The 27,605-nt window shown below is 41.9% G+C and overlaps 1 long non-coding RNA gene across 1 annotated transcript in view; it reads right to left on the bottom strand.

The window, feature by feature from the left end:
- The window catches only part of LOC135573359 (uncharacterized), a 39,802-nt gene extending 18,348 nt beyond the window's left edge, over nt 1-21,454 (bottom strand). The window contains exon 1 of the long non-coding RNA XR_010464694.1: nt 21,175-21,454. This is a non-coding gene — a long non-coding RNA (uncharacterized LOC135573359). The remainder of the gene's footprint in view (nt 1-21,174) is intronic.
- Between the last annotated feature and the right edge of the window lie 6,151 nt (nt 21,455-27,605).

Raw genomic sequence — 27,605 nt, 5'->3', positions numbered from 1 at the left:
GATTGATGCTACAGACTAGCTTATGAACTTTAGGTAGGGACTAAATCATCTTGAGGTCAGAGCATACAGCAGATGAGCAGTAGTCCCATGACCACACACACTCCCCCATGTCTTCTCAATGTCTCACATATGGGCTCCGTCTCTACTAATGAGGAGCTTTAAGGTTCCACTTTGTATTGTTAAATTTCACCACAGCATGATGACATCAACTCAAGGACGCCAGAGGACAAAAATCAGTTAACCACCTAACTGAGGAACTAAATTTAACCTTGCGCAATACCCTAGATGCAGTTGCACCCCTAAAAACATGTATCATAAGAAACTAGCTCCCTGGTACACAGAAAATACCCGAGCTCTGAAGCGAGCTTCCAGATAATTGGAACGGAAATGGCGCCACACCAAACTGGAAGTCTTCCGACTAGCTTGGAAAGACAGTACCGTGCAGTACCGAAGAGCCCTTACTGCTGCTCGATCATCCTATTTTTCTAACTTAATTGAGGAAAATAAGAACAATACAAAATTCCTTTTTGATACTGTCACAAAGCTAACTAAAAAGCAGCATTCCCCAAGAGAGGATGGCTTTCACTTTAGCAGTGATAAATTCATGAACTTCTTTGAGGAAAAGATCATGATTATTAGAAAGCAAATTACGGACTCCTCTTTAAATCTGCGTATTCCTTCAAAGCTCAGTTGTCCTGAGTCTGCACAACTCTGCCAGGACCTAGGATCAAGAGAGACACTCAAGTGTTTTAGTACTATATCTCTTGACACAATGATGAAAATAATCATGGCCTCTAAACCTTCAAGCTGCATACTGGACCCTATTCCAACTAAACTACTGAAAGAGCTGCTTCCTGTGCTTGGCCCTCCTATGTTGAACATAATAAACGGCTCTCTATCCACCGGATGGGTACGAAACTCACTAAAAGTGGCAGTAATAAAGCCTCTCTTGAAAAAGCCAAACCTTGACCCAGAAAATATAAAAACTATCGGCCTATATCGAATCTTCCATTCCTCTCAAAATTTTTAGAAAAGGCTGTTGCGCAGCAAATCACTGCCTTCCTGAAGACAAACAATGTATACGAAATGCTTCAGTCTGGTTTTAGACCCCATCATAGCACTGAGACTGCACTTGTGAAGTTGGTAAATTACCTTTTAATGGCATCAGACCGAGGCTCTGCATCTGTCCTCGTGCTCCTAGACCTTAGTGCTGCTTTTGATACCATCGATCACCACATTCTTTTGGAGAGATTGGAAACCCAAATTGGTCTACACGGACAAGTTCTGGCCTGGTTTAGATCTTATCTGTCGGAAAGATATCAGTTTGTCTCTGTGAATGGTTTGTCCTCTGACAAATCAACTGTAAATTTCGGTGTTCCTCAAGATTCCGTTTTACGACCACTATTGTTTTCACTATATATTTTACCTCTTGAGGATGTCATTCGAAAACATAATGTAAACTTTCACTGCTATGCGGATGACACACAACTGTACATTTCAATGAAACATTGTGAAGCCCCAAAATTGCCCTTGTTAGAAGCATGTGTTTCAGACATAAAGAAGTGGATGGCTGCAAACTTTCTACTTTTAAACTCGGACAAAACAGAGATGCTTGTTCTAGGTCCCAAGAAACAAAGAGATCTTCTGTTGAATCTGACAATTAATCTTAATGGTTGTACAGTCGTCTCAAATAAAACTGTGAAGGACCTCGGCGTTACTCTGGACCCTGATCTCTCTTTTGACGAACATATCAAGACCATTTCAAGGACAGCTTTTTTCCATCTACGTAACATTGCAAAAATCTGAAACTTTCTGTCCAAAAATGATGCAGAAAAATGTATCCATGCTTTTGTCACTTCTAGGTTAGACTACTGCAATGCTCTACTTTACGGCTACCCGGATAAAGCACTTAATAAACTTCAGTTAGTGCTAAATACGGATGCTAGAATCCTGACTAGAACCAAAAAATTTGATCATATTACTCCAGTGCTAGGCTCCCTACACTGGCTTCCTGTCAAAGCAAGGGCTGATTTCAAGGTTTTACTGCTAACCTACAAAGTATTACATGGGCTTGCTCCTACCTATCTCTCTGATTTGGTCCTGCCGTACATACCTACACGTACGCTATGGTCACAAGACGCAGGCCTCCTAATTGTCCCTAGAATTTCTAAGCAAACAGCTGGAGGCAGGGCATCTCCTATAGAGCTCCATTTTTATGGAACGGTCTGCCTACCCATGTGAGAGACGCAGACTCGGTCTCAACCTTTACGTCTTTACTGAAGACTCATCTCTTCAGTGGGTCATATGATTGAGTGTAGTCTGACCCAGGAGTGGGAAGGTGAACGGAAAGGCTCTGGAGCAACGAACCGCCCTTGCTGTCTCTGCCTGGCCGGTTCCTCTCTTTCCACTGGGATTCTCTGCCTCTAACCCTATTACAGGGGCTGAGTCACTGGCTTACTGGGGATCTCTCATACCGTCCCTGGGGGGGGGTGGGTCACCTGAGTGGGTTAGGTCACTGATGTGATCATCCTGTCTGGGTTGGCGCCCCCCCCCCCACCTTGGTTTGTGCCGTGGCGGAGATCTTTGTGGGCTATACTCAGCCTTGTCTCAGGATGGTAAGTTGGTGGTTGAAGATATCCCTCTAGTGGTGTGGGGGCTGTGCTTTGGCAAAGTGGGTGGGGTTATATCCTTCCTGTTTGGCCCTGTCCGGGGTGTCCTCGGATGGGGCCACAGTGTCTCCTGACCCCTCCTGTCTCAGCCTCCAGTATTTATGCTGCAGTAGTTTGTGTCGGGGGGCTAGGTTCAGTTTGTTATATCTGGAGTACTTCTCCTGTCCTATTCGGTGTCCTGTGTGAATTTAAGTGTGCTCTCTCTAATTCTCTCGCTCTCTCGGAGGACCTGAGCCCTAGGACCATGCCTCAGGACTACCTGACATGATGACTCCTTGCTGTCCCCAGTCCACCTGGCCGTGCTGCTGCTCCAGTTTCAACTGTTCTGCCTTATTATTATTGGACCATGCTGGTCATTTATGAACATTTGAACATCTTGGCCATGTTCTGTTATAATCTCCACCCGGCACAGCTAGAAGAGGACTGGCCACCCCACATAGCCTGGTTCCTCTCTAGGTTTCTTCCTAGGTTTTGGCCTTTCTAGGGAGTTTTTCCTAGCCACCGTGCTTCTACACCTGAATTGCTTGCTGTTTGGGGTTTTAGGCTGGGTTTCTGTACAGCACTTTGAGATATCAGCTGATGAACGAAGGGCTATATAAATACATTTGATTTGATTTGATCAACACTCCAAAAAATATCATATTATGCTGAGGTACTTCTCAAAAAGTATATTATTAAAAACCTGTTTCATAGACAATTAAAATGTCACTTTATGATCAAGAGGATCTGAATACTGAGGGATCCATCCACCCCTAGAACTACCTATATAAGTCCTGTAGGAGATATAAAATATGTGGCCAATTCATCAAACACAGGCCAGTCACAAACTGACTTATGCTAGCTGGCAAGCTCCTGAAACAAATCATTTCCATATAACACTCTTCGGGTAGTGAGTGATCGGTTATGTATGGATATGATCATTAAAGTTGAATTGCAACCCAATATAGCAAGGGTTAGACATTAATAATATCACTTTAAATAATATATTCACTCCAGAAAGGTAGACTAGTTATCTAAAGCGACACAAAGAAATTGCTCCCTCATGCCTGACTGTGTATACTCCTTCAAGCCTCTGCTAAATAAAGGTTCACAGATACGTACTACAACTCATCTTCCAAACTTTATTTGGGTTTCCACTTTACTCTCTCCCACATCATCCATAATTTTTTTGTCTTTATAAAGGACATTTCAAAATCTTTCAACTTCATATTCATCATTTCCAGCACCACCCCAAAAATCAACATGTGAAAATGGCTACGTTTTGTAGTAAAAAAGATATTGGAAACACTTTCCGCTTACATCAACATATTAGTAGACAATTAGTCAGTAATGCCTACTCATAATTGGTTAAAATAATATGATTTCCACACAACATAGAAACATACCATTTTCACATATGTTGATGTTAGGGTGGTGCTGGAAATGATGAATATAAAGTAGTTTTTTTATTTTTTATGTCTCTTTACAGAAACACTAGGACCAGACATCCCTTATGTTACTGGAAAAACATGACCCAAACCAATCCCTCAGATTGTGGCCTTTAAAAATTAAGAGCAATTATGAGGCCTTCATTTCCAAGTAAAGCATTTCTCCTCCCAAGAGAAGCAACCATTTCAATCATGTTAAAGTTTACAGCACATATAGCTGATAGGGATCTTAAAGGTGTTGTCTAATCTAGTTACTTCCGGCGCCGACAGAGATGGCCGCCTCGCTTCGCGTTCCTAGGAAACTATGCAGTTTTTTGTTTTTTTACGTGTTATTTCTTACATTAGTACCCCAGGTCATCTTAGGTTTCATTACATACAGTCGAGAAGAACTACTGAATATAAGATCAGCGTCAACTCACCATCAGTACGACCAAGAATATGTTTTCCGCGACGCGGATCCTGTGTTCTGCCTTACAAACAGGACAACGGAATGGATCGCATGCAGCGACCCAAGGAAACGACTCCGAAAAAGAGGGAAACGTAGCGGTCTTCTGGTCAGACTCAGGACAAGGGCACATCACGCACCACTCCCCAGCATTCTTCTTGCCAATGTCCAGTCTCTTGACAACAAGGTTGATGAAATCCGAGCAAGGGTAGCATTACAGAGGGACATCAGAGACTGCAACGTTCTCTGCTTCACGGAAACATGGCTTACTGGGAAGACGCTATCCGATGCGGTGCAGCCAACGGGTTTCTCCACGCATCGCGCCGACAGAAACAAACATCTTTCTGGTAAGAAGAGTGGCGGGGGCGTATGCCTCATGACTAACGAGACATGGTGTGATGAAGGAAACATACAGGAACTCAAATCCTTCTGTTCACCTGATTTAGAATTCCTCACAATCAAATGTAGACCGCATTATCTTCCAAGAGAATTCTCTTCGATTATAATCACAGCCGTATATATCCCCCCCCCCAAGCAGACACGTCGATGGCTCTGAACGAACTTTATTTAACTCTTTGCAAACTGGAAACCATTTATCCGGAGGCTGCATTCATTGTAGCTGGGGATTTTAACAAAGCTAATCTGAAAACAAGACTCCCTAAATTTTATCAGCATATCGATTGCGCAACCAGGGGTGGTAAAACCCTGGATCACTGTTACTCTAACTTCCTCGACGCATATAAGGCCCTGCCCGGCCCCCCTTTCGGAAAAGCTGACCACGACTCCATTTTGTTGATCCCTGCCTACAGGCAGAAACTGAAACAAGAGGCTCCCACGCTGAGGTCTGTCCAACGCTGGTCAGACCAAGCTGACTCCACACTCCAAGACTGCTTCCATCACGTGGACTGGGACATGTTTCGTATTGCGTCAGATAAAAATATTGACGAATACGCTGATTCGGTGTGCGAGTTCATTAGAACGTGCGTTGAAGATGTCGTTCCCATAGCAACAATAAAAACATTCCCTAACCAGAAACCGTGGATTGATGGCAGCATTCGCATGAAACTGAAAGCGCGAACCACTGCTTTCAATCAGGGCAAGGTGTCTGGCAACATGACCGAATACAAACAGTGCAGCTATTCCCTCCGCAAGGCTATTAAACAAGCTAAGCGTCAGTACAGAGACAAAGTAGAATCTCAATTCAACGGCTCAGACACAAGAGGCATGTGGCAGGGTCTACAGTCAATCACGGACTACAAGAAGAAACCCAGCCCAGTCACGGACCAGGATGTCTTGCTCCCAGGCAGACTAAATAACTTATTTGCCCGCTTTGAGGACAATACAGTGCCACTGACACGGCCTGCAACGAAAACATGCGGTCTCTCCTTCACTGCAGCCGAAGTGAGTAAGACATTTAAACGTGTTAACCCTCGCAAGGCTGCAGGCCCAGACGGCATCCCCAGCCGCGCCCTCAGAGCATGCGCAGACCAGCTGGCCGGTGTGTTTACGGACATATTCAATCAATCCCTATACCAGTCTGCTGTTCCCACATGCTTCAAGAGGGCCACCATTGTTCCTGTTCCCAAGAAAGCTAAGGTAACTGAGCTAAACGACTACCGCCCCGTAGCACTCAATTCCGTCATCATGAAGTGCTTTGAGAGACTAGTCAAGGACCATATCACCTCCACCCTACCTGACACCCTAGACCCACTCCAATTTGCTTACCGCCCAAATAGGTCCACAGACGATGCAATCTCAACCACACTGCACACTGCCCTAACCCACCTGGACAAGAGGAATACCTATGTGAGAATGCTGTTCATCGACTACAGCTCGGCATTCAACACCATAGTACCCTCCAAGCTCGTCATCAAGCTCGAGACCCTGGGTCTCGACCCCGCCCTGTGCAACTGGGTACTGGACTTCCTGACGGGCCGCCCCAGGTGGTGAGGGTAGGCAACAACATCTCCTCCCGCTGATCCTCAACACGGGGGGCCCCACAAGGGTGCGTTCTGAGCCCTCTCCTGTACTCCCTGTTCACCCACGACTGCGTGGCCACGCACGCTCCAACTCAATCATCAAGTTTGCGGACGACACAACAGTGGTAGGCTTGATTACCAACAACGACGAGACGGCCTACAGGGGAGGAGGTGAGGGCCCTCGGAGTGTGGTGTCAGGAAAATAACCTCACACTCAACATCAACAAAACTAAGGAGATGATTGTGGACTTCAGGAAACAGCAGAGGGAACACCCCTATCCACATCGATGGAACAGTAGTGGAGAGGGTAGCAAGTTTTAAGTTCCTCGGCATACACATCACAGACAAACTGAATTGGTCCACTCACACTGACAGCGTCGTGAAGAAGGCGCAGCAGCGCCTCTTCAACCTCAGGAGGCTGAAGAAATTCGGCTTGTCACCAAAAGCACTCACAAACTTCTACAGATGCACAATCGAGAGCATCCTGGCGGGCTGTATCACCGCCTGGTACGGCAACTGCTCCGCCCTCAACCGTAAGGCTCTCCAGAGGGTAGTGAGGTCTGCACAACACATCACCGGGGGCAAACTACCTGCCCTCCAGGACACCTACACCACCCGATGTTACAGGAAGGCCATAAAGATCATCAAGGACATCAACCACCGAACCACTGCCTGTTCACCCCGCTATCATCCAGAAGGCGAGGTCAGTACAGGTGCATCAAAGCTGGGACCGAGAGACTGAAAAACAGCTTCTATCTCAAGGCCATCAGACTGTTAAACAGCCACCACTAACATTGAGTGGCTGTTGCCAACACACTGTCATTGACACTGACCCAACTCCAGCCACTTTAATAATGGGAATTGATGGGAAATGATGTAAATATATCACTAGCCACTTTAAACAATGCTACCTTATATAATGTTACTTACCCTACATTATTCATCTCATATGCATACGTATATCCTGTACTCTACATCATCGACTGCATCCTTATGTAATACATGTATCACTAGCCACTTTAACTATGCCACTTTGTTTACTTTGTCTACATACTCATCTCATATGTATATACTGTACTCGATACCATCTACTGTATGCTGCTCTGTACCATCACTCATTCATATATCCTTATGTACATATTCTTTATCCCCTTACACTGTGTGTAAGACAGTAGTTTTGGAATTGTTAGTTAGATTACTTGTTGGTTATCACTGCATTGTCGGAACTAGAAGCACAAGCATTTCGCTACACTCGCATTAACATCTGCTAACCATGTGTATGTGACAAATAACATTTTATTTTATTTTATTTTATTTAATCATCTACTACCTCACCAGTGCTATATAGGTGCCTTGTAAAAGTCCCGTTTTATGCAGCAGTGGTGGCTCTCAACTCAGATAACAGTTCAAAACAGCCAGAGGCCAAGCCCAGACAAGGCTTGCCGAAAACCCAGACAAAGACAATTGTCACTGGCTAAATTCACAATCAGGAAATCCTCCCCCATTAGTCAACAAGCTAGACATTACCACTGCTACGAGGTAGGGTTGCACTGAGCATGACTTATCGTAGAGTAACAGCCAGTCAAGTCTTTCTCAGTTCTGAGGAACTCTAGCCTTTATTGGTAATAAGACATGTTGTATTTGCCATCATCTACCAAAATACTAAATAACAGAGCAATTCTGAGCCGATAAGGAAGATATCAACATGTCTCAGTCTGAGCAGGACACAGCTTGTCTTCCCATTCATAATACGGTCATTGTAGCACCTGTAAAAGCCTTGCCGAAGCTGAAGTAATCTGAGCTAATGGCAGGGGATGCTTTGGCAGTCACACCAGAACAACAGTTCTGAAACACTATAACCCAACACAGTCTAAACAAGATACCATTAACCGCAAGGGAACCGAGCAAAAGGCTCCCTACCATTTGATAGCAAGCGCAACACAACAGGATGCCTCCATTCCCCGGTTCACACTGAGATTTCAAAGGAAATACTGCTTAAAAACAAGAGCATGCAGAATGCATGGCTCTAAAAAAGTAAACAGCAGTGTGAGGTTGCTCAAATAGCAGTGTCAAAATATAGACACAGAATGTGCTGACAGCGTATGTATAGCTGGAGGCTGCATCCGAGAAGCATTTCATAAATGTGCACTACAGCACATAAAAGCATGGATACATTTACTGTCTTCATCCTGAAATGAGCAGTTTGAAAAGTATGGGTGTGAGCTGGGCTGCTGTTTGTGAGCCAGCCAGGGGTAGATGCACAGTCAGAGGCCAAGCCTTGTTCCTGTTTGTGATTGGCCCTGAGCTGTAGCCACAGAGGGTACAGGCTGGCACTGAGACCCTGAGCCAGATGTCAAAGGGACAAAAAAATGCTGATATAGCAGCCTTTGTGGCCCAGTGGCATGGGAGCTACCCAGTGCTGTTCAGACTGTCCAAGAGAATGGGAACTTTCATGAAGGGGCAGCGGAAAAGGGCTCTAGCTGGTCACCATGAGTGTAGCCTATGGGACAGAGGCAAAAAAAACATAATTGGGACTAGGGTTGCATATTTTGAGGAATATTCAGAGGTGGGAACTTTCCGTGGGAATTAACAGAAATATATGCAAATGAATATTAAAACCATTTAAATGTAGATGTTTTTTGCATTGGATATATTTACCACATCATACGGAGACAGAAACAAATAGTTTTCAACATACAGTTGAAGTCGGAAGTGTACATACATCTTAGGCAAATACATTTAAACTCAGTTTCACAATTCCTGAAACGTAATCCTAGTAAAAATTCCCCGTTTTAGGTCAGTTAGGATCACCACTTCATTTTAAGAATGTGAAATGTGAAATAAAAGTAGAGAATGATTTATTTTAACTTTTATTTCCTTTCTTTACATTTTTTTTACTTTACACCCTTTTTTCTCCCCAATTTCATGGTATCCAATTGTTAGTAGCTACTATCTTGTCTCATCGCTACAACTCCCGTACGGGCTCGGGAGAGACGAAGGTCAAAAGTCATGCGTCCTCTGAAACACAACCCAACCAAGCCGCACTGCTTCTTAACACAGCGTGCATCCAACCCAGAAGCCAGCCGCACCAATGTGTCAGAGGAAACACCGTGCACCTGTCGACCTTTGTTAGCGTGCACTGCGCCCGGCCCGCCACAGGAGTCGCTGGTGCACGATGAGACAAGGATATCCCTACCGGCCAAACCCGGACGACGCTAGGCCAATTGTGCTTCGCCCCACGGACTTCCCGGTCGCGGCCGGTTACAACAGACCCTGGGCGTTGTCTCTGGAGTCTGGTGGCACAGCTAGCGCTGCAGTACAGCGTCCTTAACCTGGGAAGCCATCTTTTATTTCTTTCATCACATTCCCAGTGCGTCAGAAGTTTAAATACACTCAATTAATATTTGGTAGCATTGTCCTTAAATTAAGTTTAACTTGGGTCAAATGTTCCGGGTAGCCTTCCACAAGCTTCCCACAATAAGTTGGCAGCCATGGACCCAAAATACCTATGTTTTGTTCCCCGAGCCACTTAGTTATTGCTTTTGCCTTATGGCAAGGTGCTCCATCATGCTGGAAAAGTATTGTTCGTCACCAGACGGTTCCTGGATGGTTGGGAGAAGTAGCTCTCGGAGGATGTGTTGGTACCCTTCTTTATTCATGGTTGTGTTCTTAGGAAAAATGTTGAGTGAGCCCACTCCATATTGGCAGACTGATATGCCCATTCTTTGGAGAGACTCCTTCCCCTCCAGGAGACTGTCAAACATGATAACACCACTCCAACAGGTGTTATACAGCTTCAATGTGGTGCTCTTATTCTTCTCACTTTGCTTGGTGAGGTAGATTGCTGCTGTAACTTGATGACCCTTCACATACCTAACCATTCCTTGGCTCTCGTAGAGTGTATCCACTGTTTTCAGTGCCATGATGTCCTTGAGGAGCAGATTCAATGCATGAGCAGCACAGTCATATGGGTGTGATGTGAGGGTAGGACTCCTCCACTTTAGACCAAGCATCCTTCATGTTCGCAACATTGTCTGTCACCAGTACAAATACCTTTTGTGGTCCAAGGTCATTGATGACTGCCTTCAGCTCATCTGCAATGTCTGTGCTCTTGTAGAATACTGGTTGAGGGGTGGAGATGTAGTTAATTATTCCTTGGCCACGAACATTCGACCACCCATCAAAGACGATTGTAAAACAATCTGCTTTCTGTATGATTTGCTTGACCTTCACTTGAACTCTGTTGAACTCTGCATCCAGCAAATTAGTAGATAAAGTATGTCTGGTTGGAGGGTTGTATGCTGGGTGAAGAACATTCAGAAAACTCATCCAGTACTTGGAAGCATCAGAGATGAACCAGCTGCATACACAGCTCGAGCAAGACATTCATCAGCATTTCTCTGACTACGTTCCTCCATTGAGTCAAAAGACCTTCTGATTCCAGGAGGACCATGAGCTGTTTCTATCGATAACGTGTCTGATTCATAATTTTCACCTCTAATAGAAGTAGAGGGTCTTTTGTCAGAGGTTGCTTGTTGTGAGCGCTAAGGGAACTTCAGGCACTTGGCCAGATGATTCTACATCTTTGTTGCATTCTTCACATATGATTTGGCACAGTTTTTGCAAATGTACTCAGCTTTTCCTTCGACATTAGCTGCAGTGAAATGTCTCCACACATCAGCTAGTGCCCGTGGAATTTACCTGTAAAGGATTGAACAAAAAAAAACTTTAAAAATGACAAACTAATACAATGCCATGTACAGATAAATAGTTACGCAGTCAGATTAAACAACTCCTTTGTAAGATAAATGTTTTAAAAATGAAACTTGTATGGAAACAGGCTCAAGTAAGCTAAAACCCACATGGTAGCTAAAAACTAACTACCAGAAATTGATAACAAGTTAGAAATGAACACACTTTGCTGTAGGCTACTACTTACTAGATAACAAAAAATATAATGTATGTCGTATAAAATATATTCACCCCATCCAGTATTGTAATCAAAACTTACCAGAAAGCATGTAGTCCTTGGCTCAGACAGTGTAGTAATGTCGGCTCAATAGCATCTCATTAGTGTGCAAGATCTTGAGAATCAGCTGTACATGTGATGGAAGAATGCACTGTGCATGCAGAGGGTTGCAATTCCATTGAATTGAGGATAGCTTAAAACTTGTTAGGGCCGTGGTCGTGGTGGGAACATCAATCAGCGGAAATGTTCAAGAGCGCCACCTATAGTGGTTGATAAAACTCAAACTTTCATTAAAATGGACATACAATGTACTGAATTAAAGCTACACTCGTTGTGAATCTATCCACCAAGTCAGATTTGTAAAATGCTTTTCGGCAAAAGCATGAGAAGCTATTATCTGATAGCATGTATCCCCCAGAATATAGCAACGTCACCTAACGACAGATTTTGCGATAGCCGGGGGCTACTCAAAACGCAGAAATAAAATATAAAACATTCATTACCTTTGACGAGCTTCTTTCTTGGCACTCCTAGATGTCCCATAAACATCATTTTGGGTCTTTTTTCGATTAAATCGGTCCATATATAGCCTAGATATCGATCTATGAATACTGTGTGAACAACGGAAAAAAATAGCGTTTTCTAACGTAACGTCATTTTTTTTTATTAAAAAAGTCGACGATAAACTTTCACAAAACACTTCGAAATACTTTTGTAATGCAACTTTAGGTATTAGTACATGTTAATAAGCGATAAAATTCATCAGGAGGCGATGTAAATTCTATAGGTGTCCGTCTGGAAATAATGTCCGGAGAAATCTCAACCAAAACATCCGGTCAGAGACCGGAGGAAATCGGCTCCCTTGTGTCGGTTTGACCAAGAAACAAAGCCGAAGCAAATGACAAGACTCTAGACATCGTGTGGAAGCTGTAGGTACTGCAACCTCGACCTCATTTAATCCGGTTCACCTTTAACAATTCCTGGAAGTGGCGCATGGATATTTATTTCCATTTTCAGTGATCAGATTTTCCTGCACTTTTCGATGAGACGCACGTTCTGTTATAGTCACAGCCGTGATTTAACCAGTTTTAGAAACGTCTGAGTGTTTTCTATCCACACATACTAATCATATGCATATACTATATTCCTGGCATGAATAGCAGGGCGCTGAAATGTTGCGCGATTTTTTACAAAAAGCTGCGAAAATTCGCAGCTTCCCTAACAGTTTAACCAAAATATGCCACAATAACTTGAATTGCCTTGTGTATCACACAAAAAAGGTTCACTGTCATAAGCTAACTTTATTGATGAATTTAAAACAAAATTCTCCAAATTCCATGGTGTAACTTCCCATTGAAAAATTCCAGAAATTTACCGTAAAGTTTCCAACCCTAATTGGGACTGCTGCTGTTTGTCTAACACTGCTGCTGTGAATTAACCAGCGCATCTGAGGAGTTCTATGAGCTCTATCATTCATTCCAAATAGTCATGGAGAGGGATTGCTGTGCACAGTGCCCTTTGAAGGCAGTTTTATATTGGCTTCATTAAGCAAACCAGCCCAATGAAGGGCTCAAAACAATGAAAAACAGATGAGGGTCCTGGAGTGAGGTCATTTGTCTTTGGGTGCGGCATTGCTATTAATTATCCCTGGGCCTTCCTTGTAAGGGATATAGGGGAGATATCCATATGAGGTATGTAGCAAAGAACTCATCCATCTTTACATGTTGTCTACATATTCACATCACTCCTCTGAGAAGGACATAAAACGGGAAATTTACATTTCTCCTCAGTTACAGGTCTAAGAGGTCACAGACCCGTGGCCAGCATTAGAGCAGGAAGGGTTTGAGAAAACGTGGGGTCAACTGCAAAGCAGAAGGCGTAACAAAGGTAAATTAATTCCCTCTGCCAGAGCAAGGATGTGAACCAGACAGCCGTGTGTAAAGGCAGAGAGAAAAGCAAAAACAGTTCCCCATAAATCATTAGCCTTATTTAGAAAAGGCGTACTCTGACTTCTGTATTGGGCGTATGTATGAATTGGAGAATAAAAATGTTCTATTTGGTTTGTGCTTCAACACTTCCCTCTGGAGAGGGTGAAGAATCCAAAAGTATGGCAAAATTTGGTATGAAGGGACATTGGTCTGTTTAGGTGGACTTGGAAAACACTTGACAGACTAATAAATTAGAAAATGTCTGAACAAAATGTTTGTACAGGCTTGACAGACATTGTACAGTATATTGAGTGGTCAGCCACAACGGGCCTACAAGTGAACCGTTGAATATGCTTCAAAGCATGTAAAGTGCAATGCACATAACATCTGGAGAATGCACTGAAGGAATGAGATGCACCCCAAAAGTCACCATTTTTCACTCATGGCTCAACTGTAAGAGCTCAATAATAAAAATAAAAACAGGGCCAACTGTTTATGGAAATAAAGGTTAAAGCCAAAAATGTGGCTGTTGACAATATCGACCAAGTGCTTTTGAGGAAACGTATCAGATCCAGGACAATGGAAAATGCAAGAAATGCATTTAAATGGAGCAATCTGATTTTGTATTTGATTTATTAGGATCCAGATTAGCCAAAGCCAATGGTGATATCTAGTCTTAAGGGGGTTAGACAACAAAAAATACATTTCAATTTACATACAGTACATTTAAAAACATTAAACATATAGTGTGAGTGTGCATCTATCAGTTACACATACAATGCATTCGGAAAGTATTCAGACCCCTTGACTTTTTCCACATTTTGTTACGTTACAGCCTTATTCTAAAATGAACTAATTGTGTTTTTCCCCTCAATCTACACACAATACCCCATAGTGACAAAACAAAAAACAGGTTTTCAGAAATGTTTGCAAATTGAAATATCACATTTACATAAGTATTCTGACCCTTTTTTCAGTACTTTGTTGAAGCACCTCTGGCTGCGATTACAGCCTAGAGTCTTCTTATGTATGGCACTACAAGCTTGGCACACCTGTATTCGGGAAATTTCTCCCATTCTTCTCTGCAGATCCTCTCAAGATGTTTTATTGGGTTCAAGTCCAGGCTCTGGCTGGGCCACTCAATGACATTCAGAAACTTGTCCCGAAGCCACTCCTGCATTGTCTTGGCTGTGTGCTTAGGGTCGTTGTCTTGTTGGGTCGTTGTCTTCACCTCAGTCTGAGGTCCTGAGTGGTCTGGAGCAGGTTTTCATCAAGGATCGCTCTGTACTTTGCTCCGTTCATCCTTCCCTCAATCCAGTCTAGTCTCCCAGTCCCTACCGCTGAAAAACATCCCCACAGCATTATGCTGCCACCACCATGCTTCGCCGTAGGGATGGTGCCAGGTTTCCTCCAGATGTGATGCTTAGCATTCAGGCCAAAGAGTTCAATCTTGGTTTCATCAGACAAGAGAATCTTGTTTCTCATGGTCAGAGTCCTTTAGGTGCCTTTTGGCAAACTCCAAGCGGGCCTTCATGTGTCTTTTACTGAAGAGTGGCTTCCGTCTGCAGAGATGGTTGTCCTTCTGGAAGGTTCTCCCATCTCCACAGAGGATCTCTGGAGCTCTGTCACAGTGACCATCGGGTTCTTGGTCACCTCTCTGACCAAGGTCCTTCTCTCCCGATTGCTCAGTTTGGCCGGGCGGCCAGCTCTAGGAAGAGTCTTGGTGGTTCCAAACTTCTTCCATTTAAGAATGATGGCGGCCAGTGTTCTTGGGGACCTTCAATGCTGCAGAAATATTTTGTTACCCTTCCCCAGATCTGTGCCTCAACACAATCCTGTCTCGGAGGTCTACGGACAATTCCTTCAACCTCATGGTTGTTTTTTTCTCTGACATGCACTGTCAACTGTGGGACCTTATATAGACGAGAGGTCGCCCGATTAATCGGAATGGCCGATTAATTAGGGCCGATTTCAAGTTTTCATAACAAATCGGAAATCGGTATTTTGGGCGCCGATTTGCCGATTAAAAAACAACAACCTTTATACCTTTTTTTTTATCTTTATTTAACTAGGCAAGTCAGTTAAGAACACATTCTTATTTTCAATGACAGCCTAGGAACGGTGGTTAACTGCCTTGTTCAGAGGCAGAACGACAGATTTTCACCTTGTCACCTCGGGGGATCCACTCTTGCAACCTTACAGTTAACTAGTCCAACACAATAACGACCTGCTTCTCTCTCGTTGCACTCCACAAGGAGACTGCCTGTTACGCGAATGCAGTAAGCAAAGGTAAGTTGCTAGCTAGCATTAATCTTATCTTATAAAAAACAATCAATCATAATCACTAGTTAACTACACATGGTTGATGATATTACTAGATATTATCTAGCGTGTCCTGCGTTGCATATAATCTGACTGAGCATACAAGTATCTAAATATCTGACTGAGCGGTGGTAGGCAGAAGCAGGCGCGTAAACATTCATTCAAACAGCACTTTAGTGCGTTTTTCCAGCAGCTCTTCGTTGTGCGTCAAGCATTGCGCGGTTTATGACTTCAAGCCTATCAACTCCCGAGATGAGGCTGGTGTAACCGATGTGAAATGGCTAGCTAGTTAGCGTGCGCTAATAGCGTTTCAAAAGTCACTCGCTCTGAGCCTTCTAGTAGTTGTTTCCCTTGCTCTGCATGGGTAACGCTGCTTCGATGGTGGCTGTTGTCGTTGTGTTGCTGGTTCGATCCCAGGGAGGAGCGAGGAGAGGGACGGAAGCTTTACTGTTACACTGGCAATACTAAAGTGCCTATAAGAACATCCAATAGTCAAAGGTTAATGAAATACAAATGGTATAGAGGGTCCTATAATTAGTCCTATAATTCCTATAATAACTACAACCTAAAACTTCCTACCTGGGAATATTGAAGACTCATGTTAAAATGAACCACCAGCTTTCATATGTTCTCATGTTCTGAGCAAGGAACTGAAACGTTAGCTTTCTTACATAGCACATATTGCACTTTTACTTTCTTCACCAACACTTTGTTTTTGCATTATTTAAACCAAATTGCACATTTTTCATTATTTACTTGAGGCTAAATTTATTTTATTTATGTATTATATTAAGTTAAAATAAGTGTTCAAAAAAACAAAAAAAACAACAAAAAAAATATTTTTTTAAATCAGTTGATTAATCGGTTTCGGCTTTTTTGGTCCTCCAATAATCAGTATCGGTGTTGAAAAATCATAAATCGGTCGACCTCTAATGTAGACAGGTGTGTGCCTTTCCAAATCATGTCCAATCAATTGAATTTACCACAGGTGGACTCCAAATAAGTTGTGGAAACATCTCAAGGATGATCAATGGAAACAGGATGCACCTGAGCTCAATTTCAAGTCTCATAGCAAAGGGTCAGAATACTTATGTAAATAAGGTATGTTTAAATTTGTTATAAATGTGCAAATTAAATAAAAACTTTTCAATTTGTCATTATGGGGTATTGTAGTGTAGATTGACAAGGAAAAGTGTTCTTCAATCCATTTTAGAATAAGGCTGTAACATCACAAAACGTGGAAAAAGAGAAAGGGTCTGAATACTTTCTGAATGCACTATATATGTTCCTCTCAAGTTCTTGGCTCTTTCCAGAACAACTACCCTGTCATTGAACCTCAGTAACTTGACCACTATCGGCCTGGGTTTGTCACCTGGTGGGTTTTCCAGTCCTGTGGGCGAGCTCCACCTCAATCTTCCTGTGGTCTATCTTCAGTTTCTCTGAGATCATTTCCATCATTTTGTGCTCAGACGCCGTCCAGGTCTCATGTGGATATTCTGAGATTCCATCCACAACCATGTCGTTCCACCTTGATTGTCCCTCGAGATAATCAGATTTCTCCGTAATTGTTATCATGGAATCACAAACAGAACTGATGTCCTTTCTCAATGACTTACAGATTGCTGTCATCTTGCCATTCTCCTGTCATCGAGTTGACCCTGGGAGCTCGATGAGTTCTTCAAGTCCTGGACATCTCTGGTCAGGTTGTCCATTATTATAATAGTTGACTCCACCAGTATTTGAACAAAACACTATTTTCTTGCTGTTGTAACAACTGCTTGTAGAACTATTTTTGTTCATTTAAAAGATCCTTCACCTGTGATAGAGACACACCCCTGTCCTCAACAGTACTCCCGCCAACTTTGGTCTTTGTCATGATAACAATGTAGGTTTCGCTGTTACTCCTCAGTTCCGTTCCAGACAGGGCAGGTCACAGGGAAGATTGAAAAAAGAAATAACAGCAGGGATCCAGACAGCCAAAAATCTGGGACAATCCGCAATCTTGAGGAATATAATTTTAAATGGCTCTAACTTATTTCTTGCCCCATCAGAAACCCAACTACAAAGATGTTCTACTTGCTTTATTGTAATAAAAAAAACTGTATAGCCTCAAAACATGGTATAAACTATTATTTTGAACTTATATATGGTCAGTACTTGCATCCATAGCTCCATCTATGAATTTGAGAGTGGTTACATTTCTCCAGCCCCTAAGCTGTTTACCTAAAAAAGTGGTAGGGTGACCGGGTTGTTATCGGTTGAACTGTAGACTGTCCCTTAAAATCTCTCTGTGATAGGGGGTGGTATTTTCACGTCTGGATGAAAAGCGTGCCCAAAGTAAACTGCCGGCTACTCAGACCCAGAAGCTAGGATATGCATATTATTAGTAGATTTGGATAGACGACACTGACATTTCTAAAACTGTTTGATTAATGTCTGAGTATAACAGAACTGATTTGGCAGGCAAAACCCAGAGCACAATCCATCCAGGGAAATATTTGAGGTCAATATGTTTTCCATTGGTTTCCTATGGCAAGCCCGTTTTAATAGAAATATGCTTGCAGTTCCTATAGCTTCCACTAGATGTCAACAGTCTTTAGAAATTGGTTGATGTTTTTCTTTTGAGAAATGAAGAAGTAGCCATTTCCTTTCTGGGTGTATAGCCAAGTGTACTCTTGTTTGGGGCCCGTGAATTGAAGCTCGCTCCACTTTCATTTTATCCACTATTGAACGCAGTTTATTCCGTCTTAAATTGTATCAATTATTTACGTTTTAAAATACTTCAAGTTGGATTAGGAAAGTTGTTTGAAATGTTTGGACAAAGTTTACAGGTAACTTATTAGATATTTTGTAGCCATGCTGGGCGAGTTGGAACCAGTGTTTTTCTGAATCAAACACGCCAAATAAATGGGGATATAACGACGGAATTAATCGAACAAAAGGACAATTTGTGATGTTTGGGACATATTGGAGTGCCAACAGAAGAAGATCTTCAAAGGTAAGCATGAATTATATCGTTATTTCTGAGTTTTGTGTCATGCCTGGCAGGTTGAAATATGATTGTCATGTGTTTGTTTGATGGGGTGCTGTCCTCGGATAATCACATGGTTTGCTTTCGCCATAAAGCCTTTTTGAAATCTGACAGTGGCTAGATTAACAAGAAGTAAAGCTTTAATTTGGTGTATTGCACTTGTGAATGTATGAAAGTTAAATATTTCTAATAATTTTGGGGGAATTTCGTGCCCTGCCATTTCACCGGATGTTGTCAAATTAATCCAGCTAACGGGATTTGGTCCATAAGAAGTTTTTAAAAGGAATGACAATAGTTGTAGGCTAAACAAAGAATTAGACCGATAATGATTCAACGCCGAAATCCGATAACGATTATTGGAGAACCTAAAAAAGCCAATACCGATTAAATCGGCATATATATATATATTATAATGACAATTACAACAATAGTGAATGAAGACTTATTTTAACTTAATATAATACAAAGAAAATCTATTTAGTCTCATGAATAATGAAACATGTTCAATTTGGTTTAAATGATGCAAAAACACAGTGTTGGAGAAGTAAAATTGCAATATGTGCCATGTAAAAAAGCTAACGTTTAAGTTCCTTGCTCAGAACATGAGAACATATGAAAGCTGGTGGTTCCTTCTAACATGAGTCTTCAATATTTCCAGTTAAGAATTTTTAGGTTGTAGTTATAGGAATTATAGGACTCTCTCACTATACCATTTGTATTTCATATACCTTTGACTATTGGATGTTCTTATAGGCACTATAGTATTGCCAGCCTAATCTCAGGAGTTGATAGGCTTGAAGGCATAAACAGGGCTGTGCTTCAAGCATTGCGAAGAGCTGCTGGCAAATGCAGGAAAGTGCTGTTTGAATGAATGCTTAAGAGACTGCTGCTGCCTACCACCGCTCATTAATACGGTCAAATCCGGAAACTATCATTTCGAAAACAAAACGTTTATCCTTTCAGTGAAATACGGAGCCGTTCAATATTTTATCGAACGGGTAGCATCCATAAGTCTAAATATTGCTGTTACATTGCACAACCTTCAATGTTATGTCATAATTATGTACAATTCGGGCAAATTAATTAGTTCGCAACGAGCCAGGCGGCCCAAACTGCTGCATATACCCTGACTCTGCTTGCACAGAACACAAGAGAAGTGATACAATTTCGCTAGTTAATTAATATTGCCTGTTAACATGAATGTTTTTAACTAAATATGCAGGTTTAAAAAATATATACTTGTGTGTATTGATTTTAAGAAAGGCATTGATGTTTATGGTTAGGTACATTGGTACAACGACAGTGCTTTTTTCACGAATGCGCTTGTTAAATCATCACCCGTTTGGCAAAGTAGGCTGTGATTCAATGATAAATGAACGGGCACCACATTGATTATTTGCAACGCAGGACAAGCTAGTTAAACTAGTAATATCAACCATGTGTAGTTAACTAGTGATTATGTTAAGATTGTTTTTTTATAAGATAAGTTTAATGCTAGCTAGCAATTTACCTTGGCTCCTTGCTACACTCATGTAACAGGTGGTCAGCCTGCCACGCAGTCTCCTTGTGGAGTGCAATGGAATCGGCCATAATCGGATTCCAAAAATGCAGATTACCAATTGTTATGAAAACTTGAAAGCGGCCCTAATTAAATCGGCCGGTCTGAAAAGCCATTGATACAGACATGATAGCATTGTTAAAGCAATAAATAGGCTTCATCTGTGCTTCAGACACATCCTTTGCAACACAATATAGCACTCAAACTAGACAGTTGTTCAAACTAGAAGACAGTTGTTCGACAAGGCATGCTTCCCACATACTAGATCAGCACTAGCCGCCTCTCAGCTGTTCCTCCTCAAAGTGCTCTGAATTTATCTTGATTCTTCACATTGCTTAGGTCCCTGCATGAGAGGAATAATAACCCCTATGCATTCCTTTAGGAATGATGCATGCAGCAATTTCTGCTGGCACCATTTTATGCAAATTGTATGCTCACCAGTTGGCTAATCACATGTGAAAACGTCTTCCCGAAAAGTACATTTCAAATGTTATGCTTATAATGTTTATTCAGACTTCATGAGGCTACATTTGATTTTGTATTAATTTAGTAGCCTATAGTGACATGTTCACACATAAATGCCATGTAACTAACATCATGTGAACGTGATGTTATTTTATGGTAGACTACACAACATAATCGTTGTCTGTCGCATTGTAACAAATTATACGTGCTCTGTATGAAGCCCCAACAGCTCGTGAAATCAGCAGCTCAGCTAAACAAAGCTATCAGCAAACTTGGTAAAGTTATTGAACTGTTATAGTCAACAACGAAACACCCATTAATTGTCTAAAACAGTACTGTGAATTACTACAATATAATGTAGAGTTTAATGTGCGGTCTTACCTGTCGAGAATCTCCTTACAAATTACTTTGTTGTAAACTGTCAGACTTGTATCCGCGCAGAGCAAATCCAGAAAAAAACATGCCTGGGAACTTGCAAGCAATGAACAAAGTTTTCATTCCGTTTTCTACAGCGAGATATTAGCCCTACTGTTTCATAATTTGTTCGAGCTTTGTCCCTCCATAAGGTGTCCAGGAAGACGGGGTATTTAGCAAAGACGTAAATAGTGACTTTCTGTAGCCTACTTCTGAATCTCGTTTACTTGCTGATACTGATCTCGTATTTCGCCCGTTGGATAAGGAAATGGAGCATGCTGGGGGAAGAAAAGTGGAGAAGCTTAGTTTGCTGACTCCTACAGGCATGATACGGACGTCTATTTAGGAATGTGATGTTTGGAGGGACCGCTATATTCCAAAACTGAACCATTCATTTTTTAACAATCCTTGTTTTTTGCCATTGAGTGGAATTGATATACTATGACTCACAGATCGTATCCCGTAAAGTGAAGATCTGAATGCCGAATCAGTCCTGGGGAATTTAAGTATTGTTAAACAATGGATTATTCCTGTTTAATAACATAGGTGACCTTTCAGTGTTTTGTCACAAGCAACATTAGTAGGCCTAGTCTATAGGTAAACCTAAACCCCAATGCTGTTTTATAAGTTACTAATGTGCTACTACTATTTTTGTTCCATAAAATACAGTTGAAGTCGGAAGTTTACATACACTTTAGCCAAATACATTTAAACTCAGTTTTTCACAATTCCTGAAATTGAATCCAATAAAAATGTCCTGTTTTAGGTCAGTTAGGATCACCACTTTATTTTAAGAATGTGAAATGGCAGAATAATAGTAGATTGAATGATTTCTTTCAGCTTTTATTTCTTTCATTACATTCCCAGTAGGTCAGAAGTGTACATACACTTAATTAGTGTTTGATAGCATTGTCTTTTAAATTGTTTAACTTGGGTCAAATGTTTTGAGTAGCCTTCCACCATCTTCCCACAATAAATTGGGTGAATTATGGCCCATTCCTCCTGACAGAGCTGGTGTAACTGAGTCAGGTTTGTAGGCCTCCTGGCTCGCACATGCTTTTTCAGTTCTGCCCACAAATTTTCTGTAGGATTGAGGTCAGGGCTTTGTGATGGCCACTCCAATACCTTGACTTTGTCCTTAAGCCATTTTGTCACAACTTGAAGTATGGAAGTATGCTTGGGGTCATTGTCCATTTGGAAGACCCATTTGCGACCAAGCTTTAACTTCCTGACTGATGTCTTGAGATGTTGCTTCAATATATCCACATAATTTCCCTTCTCATGAAGCCATCTATTTTGTGAAGTGCACCAGTCCCTCCTGCAGCAAAGCACCCCCACAACATGATGCTGCCACCCCCATGCTTCACGGTTGGGAAGGTGTTCTTTGGAATGCAAGCCTCCCTCTTTTTCCTCCAAACATAACAATGGTGATTATGGCTAAACAGTTCTATTTTTGTTTTATCAGACCAGAGGACATTTCTCCAAAAAGTACGCTCTTTGTCTCCATGTGCAGTTGCAAACCCTAGTCTGGCTTTTTTATGGCAGTTTTGGAGATGTGGCTTCTTCCTTGGTGAGTGGCCTTTCAGGTTATGTCGATATAGAACCTGTTTTACTGTGGATAAAGATACTTGTGTACCTGTTTCCTCTAGCACCTTCACAAGGTCCTTTACTGTTGTTCTCGGATTGATTTGCACTTTTCACACCAAAGTATGTTCAACTCTAGGAGACTGAGCGGTATGACGGTTGCGTGGTCCCATGGTGTTTATAATTGCGTACTATTGTTTGTACAGATGGACGTGGTAAAGAAGCACTGAGTTTGAAGGTAGGCCTTGAAATACATCCACAGGTACACCTCCAATTGACTCAAATGATGTCAATTAGCCTATCAGAAGCTTCTAAAGCCATGACATCATTTTCTGGAATTTTCCGAGCTGTTTAAAAGGCAGAGTCAACTTAGTGTATGTAAACTTCTGACCCACTGGAATTGTGATATTAGTGAAATAATCTTTCTGTAAAGAATTGTTGGAAAAATTACTTGTGTCATGCACAAAGTAGATGTCCTAACTGACTTGCCAAAACTATAGTTTCTTAACAAGAAATGTGTGGAGTGGTTGAAAAACAGTTTTAATGACTCCAACCTAAGAGTATGTAAACTTCCAACTTCAACTGTAAATGCAATTGACTTCCCTTTAGGCCTACAACATGAAGATATTAGATACAATACAGTAATACAACATTTGCTTTATTGGTTAATTTGTCTGCATATTCTTTTGACTTATTTTTCCAGGTAAGTTGACTGAGAACACATTCTCATTTACAGGAACGACCCGGGGAATAGTTACAGGGGGAAGGATGGGAGATGAATGAGCCAATTGGAAGCGTTGGAGGATTAGGTGGTCATGATGGTAAGAGGGTCTGATTGGAAATTTAGCTAGGACACAGGTTAACACCCCTTCTCTTACAATAAGTGTCGTGGGATCTTTAGTGTCCACTGAGCGTCAGGAGACCCGATTAACGTCCCATCGAAAAGATGGCACCCTACACAGGGCAATGTCCCCAATCTCTGCCCTGTGGTATTGGGGTGGTTTTTTTAGACCAGAAGAAAGAGTGACTCCTACTAGCCCTTCAACACCACCAGCAGCATTTGGTCTCCCACGCAGGGACTGACCAGGACTAACCCTGCTTAGTTGTACAATACCCAATTTGACACTCCACACATACATCACAGGCTGGGAGCAGTGCAGGGGTTGCTTAGGGGTAAAGTGCCTTGCGCAAGGGCACAAAGGCAGTAGGTATTATACAGGATATTTAAGCTCCTACCATTATCATCAGGGTGAGAATCAGATCCACTATGTGAAACAGCAATATCCATATGTTTACCATGCAGTTGTTATTGGCACCCCCAACTCTCCTGGCACGCCCAACTCTGCCCATGAGTTTCAAAATAGAATTATCCCTCATTAGTTTTCCTTCATAACTACCACCTGAAAGCACTGACAAAGTGGGAAAAGTGAGATCAATAAACCTGTGGAGAGATATCCTCTGTCATACTAACAGTGTGTTATCGAGATATATCTAAATGGCATAAATGGCATAATGGCATAACCATTAAACATTCTTTAAAATAGCTCACTAAAAACCTGACAACCTGACAGCTCACTAAAAACCTCTTATTGGAGCCTCCACTGATAGAGGAATTCTAAATTCCTTTAATGTTTTAATTGCCAAAACCAATTAGCACTCATTTCTAATTAATTTAATGAGTTGTAAGTTCATTAATTATGCATGATGTAGATCGAGACCAGTCTTAAAAGCCAGGTTAAAGAGCGTTTAATTCCAGAGAGTACTGACCCAAAATACAAAGAACATTACATTTTAAAGAAAGTGAACATAAAATGATGTCATCAGTTTCACACCCTCTCCCAGCCTTACAATGGCTTAGTATCCAGTCCTGGAGATAGTTTCACTCCCCTCATAAATCTACACTCCAACCTGTCTAAAGCAGGGGTGTCAAACTCATTTCGCATCGTGGGCCACTTACGGCCTAGGGAGATGTCAAGTGGGCCGGACCATTAAAATTATACCATACTCTGCTACACTGCTCCACGAAATTGAAAATTTATGGAGTTGTATGAACAGTACAATTCCATCACACAACTTTTGTTTTGAAGCTGCTGACTAACATTAAAGTGCACATTTTTTAAATCACCACAGTAAGGATTCATCTTCACAGAGCTGTATTCTTTCAATGCAAACAGTATCTAAGGCAGCATTTTAAAGGTGTTAGTCTAGTCTGGACTTGTATTTGTTCCTGAAACTTGGCATCTTTTGGCCTGTACAAGTGCATCAACACCAGGTGTCATGTCCTGACTAGCTGTCACTTTCAGAATGTCATTTAAGTGCTTGTTTGTGAGCCTTGAACGCATTTTTGTTTTATTGATATTCATCACTGAGAAAATTTGTTCACAAAGGTAGGTTGTCCCAAACATGCACAAAATTTTAGCAGCCAGGGTTGTTAATTTGGGGTACCCTGGTAGTAGATACTGATAAAATCTGTCCAGACCTACAGAGGCAAATTTGCCCTTCAAATCTGCATCACACTGCAAATCAATTATCTCTAGCTGAATTTCGACCGGCAGATCAGAAGCTTTAACTGTGAAAGGTGAGCGAAAAACTGAAAATTCTGTCTCAAGTTCACCAAATACCTGAAAACGTTTCTCAAACTCCGCAGTAGTCCTGCAATTTTGTCTTTGTACGTTTCATGTCCGCATCAGGTCTGGTCACACACACATCTCTCAGACAGGGGAAATGAGCAGGGTTGCCATTTGCCAGTTGCATCTCCCACAAAGTCAGCTTCAACTTAAATGCATGTATGTTGTCAGAAAACTGTGTGACAACTTTTTTGCGGCCTTGCAACATTTTGTTCAGATTGTTCAAGTGTTCAGTAATATCAACCAAGAATGCAAGGTCCCGTAGCCATTCCTGAGATTGTAATTCCAACACCGGTTTTCCTTTTTCTCCATGAACTGTCCGATTTCCTCTCGTAGATCAAAGAAATGCCTCAGCACAGCGCCTCGGCTTAACCATCTCACTTCAGTGTGGTATGGCAGGCTGTGGGTAATGTTGCTGTCGCTGAGAAGTTTGTCAAACTGACGATGGTTCAGACCTCTGGACCGGATGAAATTTACAGTGCGAACAACCACCTCCATGACGTGGTCCATTTTCAGCGACTTGCAACACAATGCCTCCTGGTGCAAAATACAGTGAAATGTCCAGAAACGATCTCCTCCATTAAGGGCTTGTACTTTGTCTTTGAACTTTGTCGCGACACCTGCTTTCTTTCCGACCATGGATGGCGCGCCGTCTGTAGCCAGGCTGACAGCGCGGGACCAGTCCACTCCAACTCTGTCCAATGCAGCAACGACAGAGCCGAAAATGTCCTCGGCTGTTGTGGTGTCCATCATTGGCACCAACTCAAGAAACTCTTCAGTAACAGTCAATGTCTCATCAACTCCTCAAATAAATATGGCCAGTTGGGCCACGTCTGTGATGTCAGTGCTCTCGTCAATTGCCACGGAAAATGCAATAAATGACTTGACTCTCTGTTTCAATTGACTGTCTAAATCTGCCGATAGTTCGAAATCCTCTCTGCTATAGTATTCCTCGTCATGCTAATATTGGCAAAAGCTTGTCGCTTCTCGGGACATACAAGTTCAGCCGCCTTCATCATGCATCGTTTAATAAAGTCACCGTCGAATACGGCTCTCGATGCTAATGCTATTTCGCTAGCAATTAGGTAGCTGGCTTTTACCGCTGCTTCACTGACTTCTCGGCTCTGGATGAAAGTTGACTGCTGTTTCCTCAGACCCGCCAGCAATTCGTTAATCTTATCTCTTCTCAGTTGTCCTTGCAAGCTGTCATATTTTTCGCTGTGATGAGTCTCGAGTGGCGTCGAATATTATATTCCTTCAATACCGAAACTTGTTGCAACACACCAAGCACGAAGGTTTTCCGTGCATCTCTGTAAATAAATAGGACGTGGTCCATTTTTCTTTGAAAATTCTACACTCCTTATCTACTTTTCTCCGTTTGGATAACGACATTTTGGCTAATGAGGGTGTAGCGGAGAGGTAGAGACCAAGGTATTAACAACGTCGTAACAAGCAGCAGATGGCGCATTGATACCGTCTGCTGTTTTCAGTCTGTCTCAGTGATGCGGCTTGTCTTCTACTCTGATGGAAAGAGTGCGCCCCTTAGCGGATAATCCATGAATTGCAGCGAATTAAAAATATTAATTCCATGTCTTTTATGCATTTTTTCCACTTTCAAATTATCCTGCGGGCCTGATCGAACCTCCTTGGGGGCCGGTTCCGGCCCGCGGGCCGTATGTTTGACACCCCTGGTCTAAAGGATATACTTCTCTCCCCTAATGGAATCCAACCAAAACATTCTTATCTGTTTGAAAAACGATCTTATCCCTTTTTCTCAAACTTTCCCAGGAGACACAGACACAATTCATTTCTGCTTACATTTTCAGTAACAGTACAATTAAGAACCCATACTTTTCAAATCATAACATAAGTATTAGCATAGAAGGGTTCTAATCATTAATGTATACATAATTGATCATCTAAACTATATTTTCCTCTATCATCCACCAACCCTAACTCCAGGAGCTAACAGCTTACATTCAGACATTAAAATGAGGTGTGTTTGTGTTTTTTTCCTGAGTGAGGTTTACATTTTTTATTTTTTATTTTTTATTTTATTTTTAGATTTAGTGTTTGTTGTTTTTCAAGTGTAGTGTGATCCTGCGGCTACTGTTTTCTCAGTAAAGTATTATGTTAATCCTTAACCACTGATTCCTTGTGTCACGACTTCTACCGGAGTTGGCTCCT

This window comes from Oncorhynchus nerka, linkage group LG9a (assembly GCF_034236695.1).
Source record: "Oncorhynchus nerka isolate Pitt River linkage group LG9a, Oner_Uvic_2.0, whole genome shotgun sequence".
NCBI classification, from domain to species: Eukaryota; Metazoa; Chordata; class Actinopteri; order Salmoniformes; family Salmonidae; genus Oncorhynchus; species Oncorhynchus nerka.
Note: the sequence above shows the minus strand (reverse complement) of the source record. Positions and strands in the feature narration are given on the sequence as shown.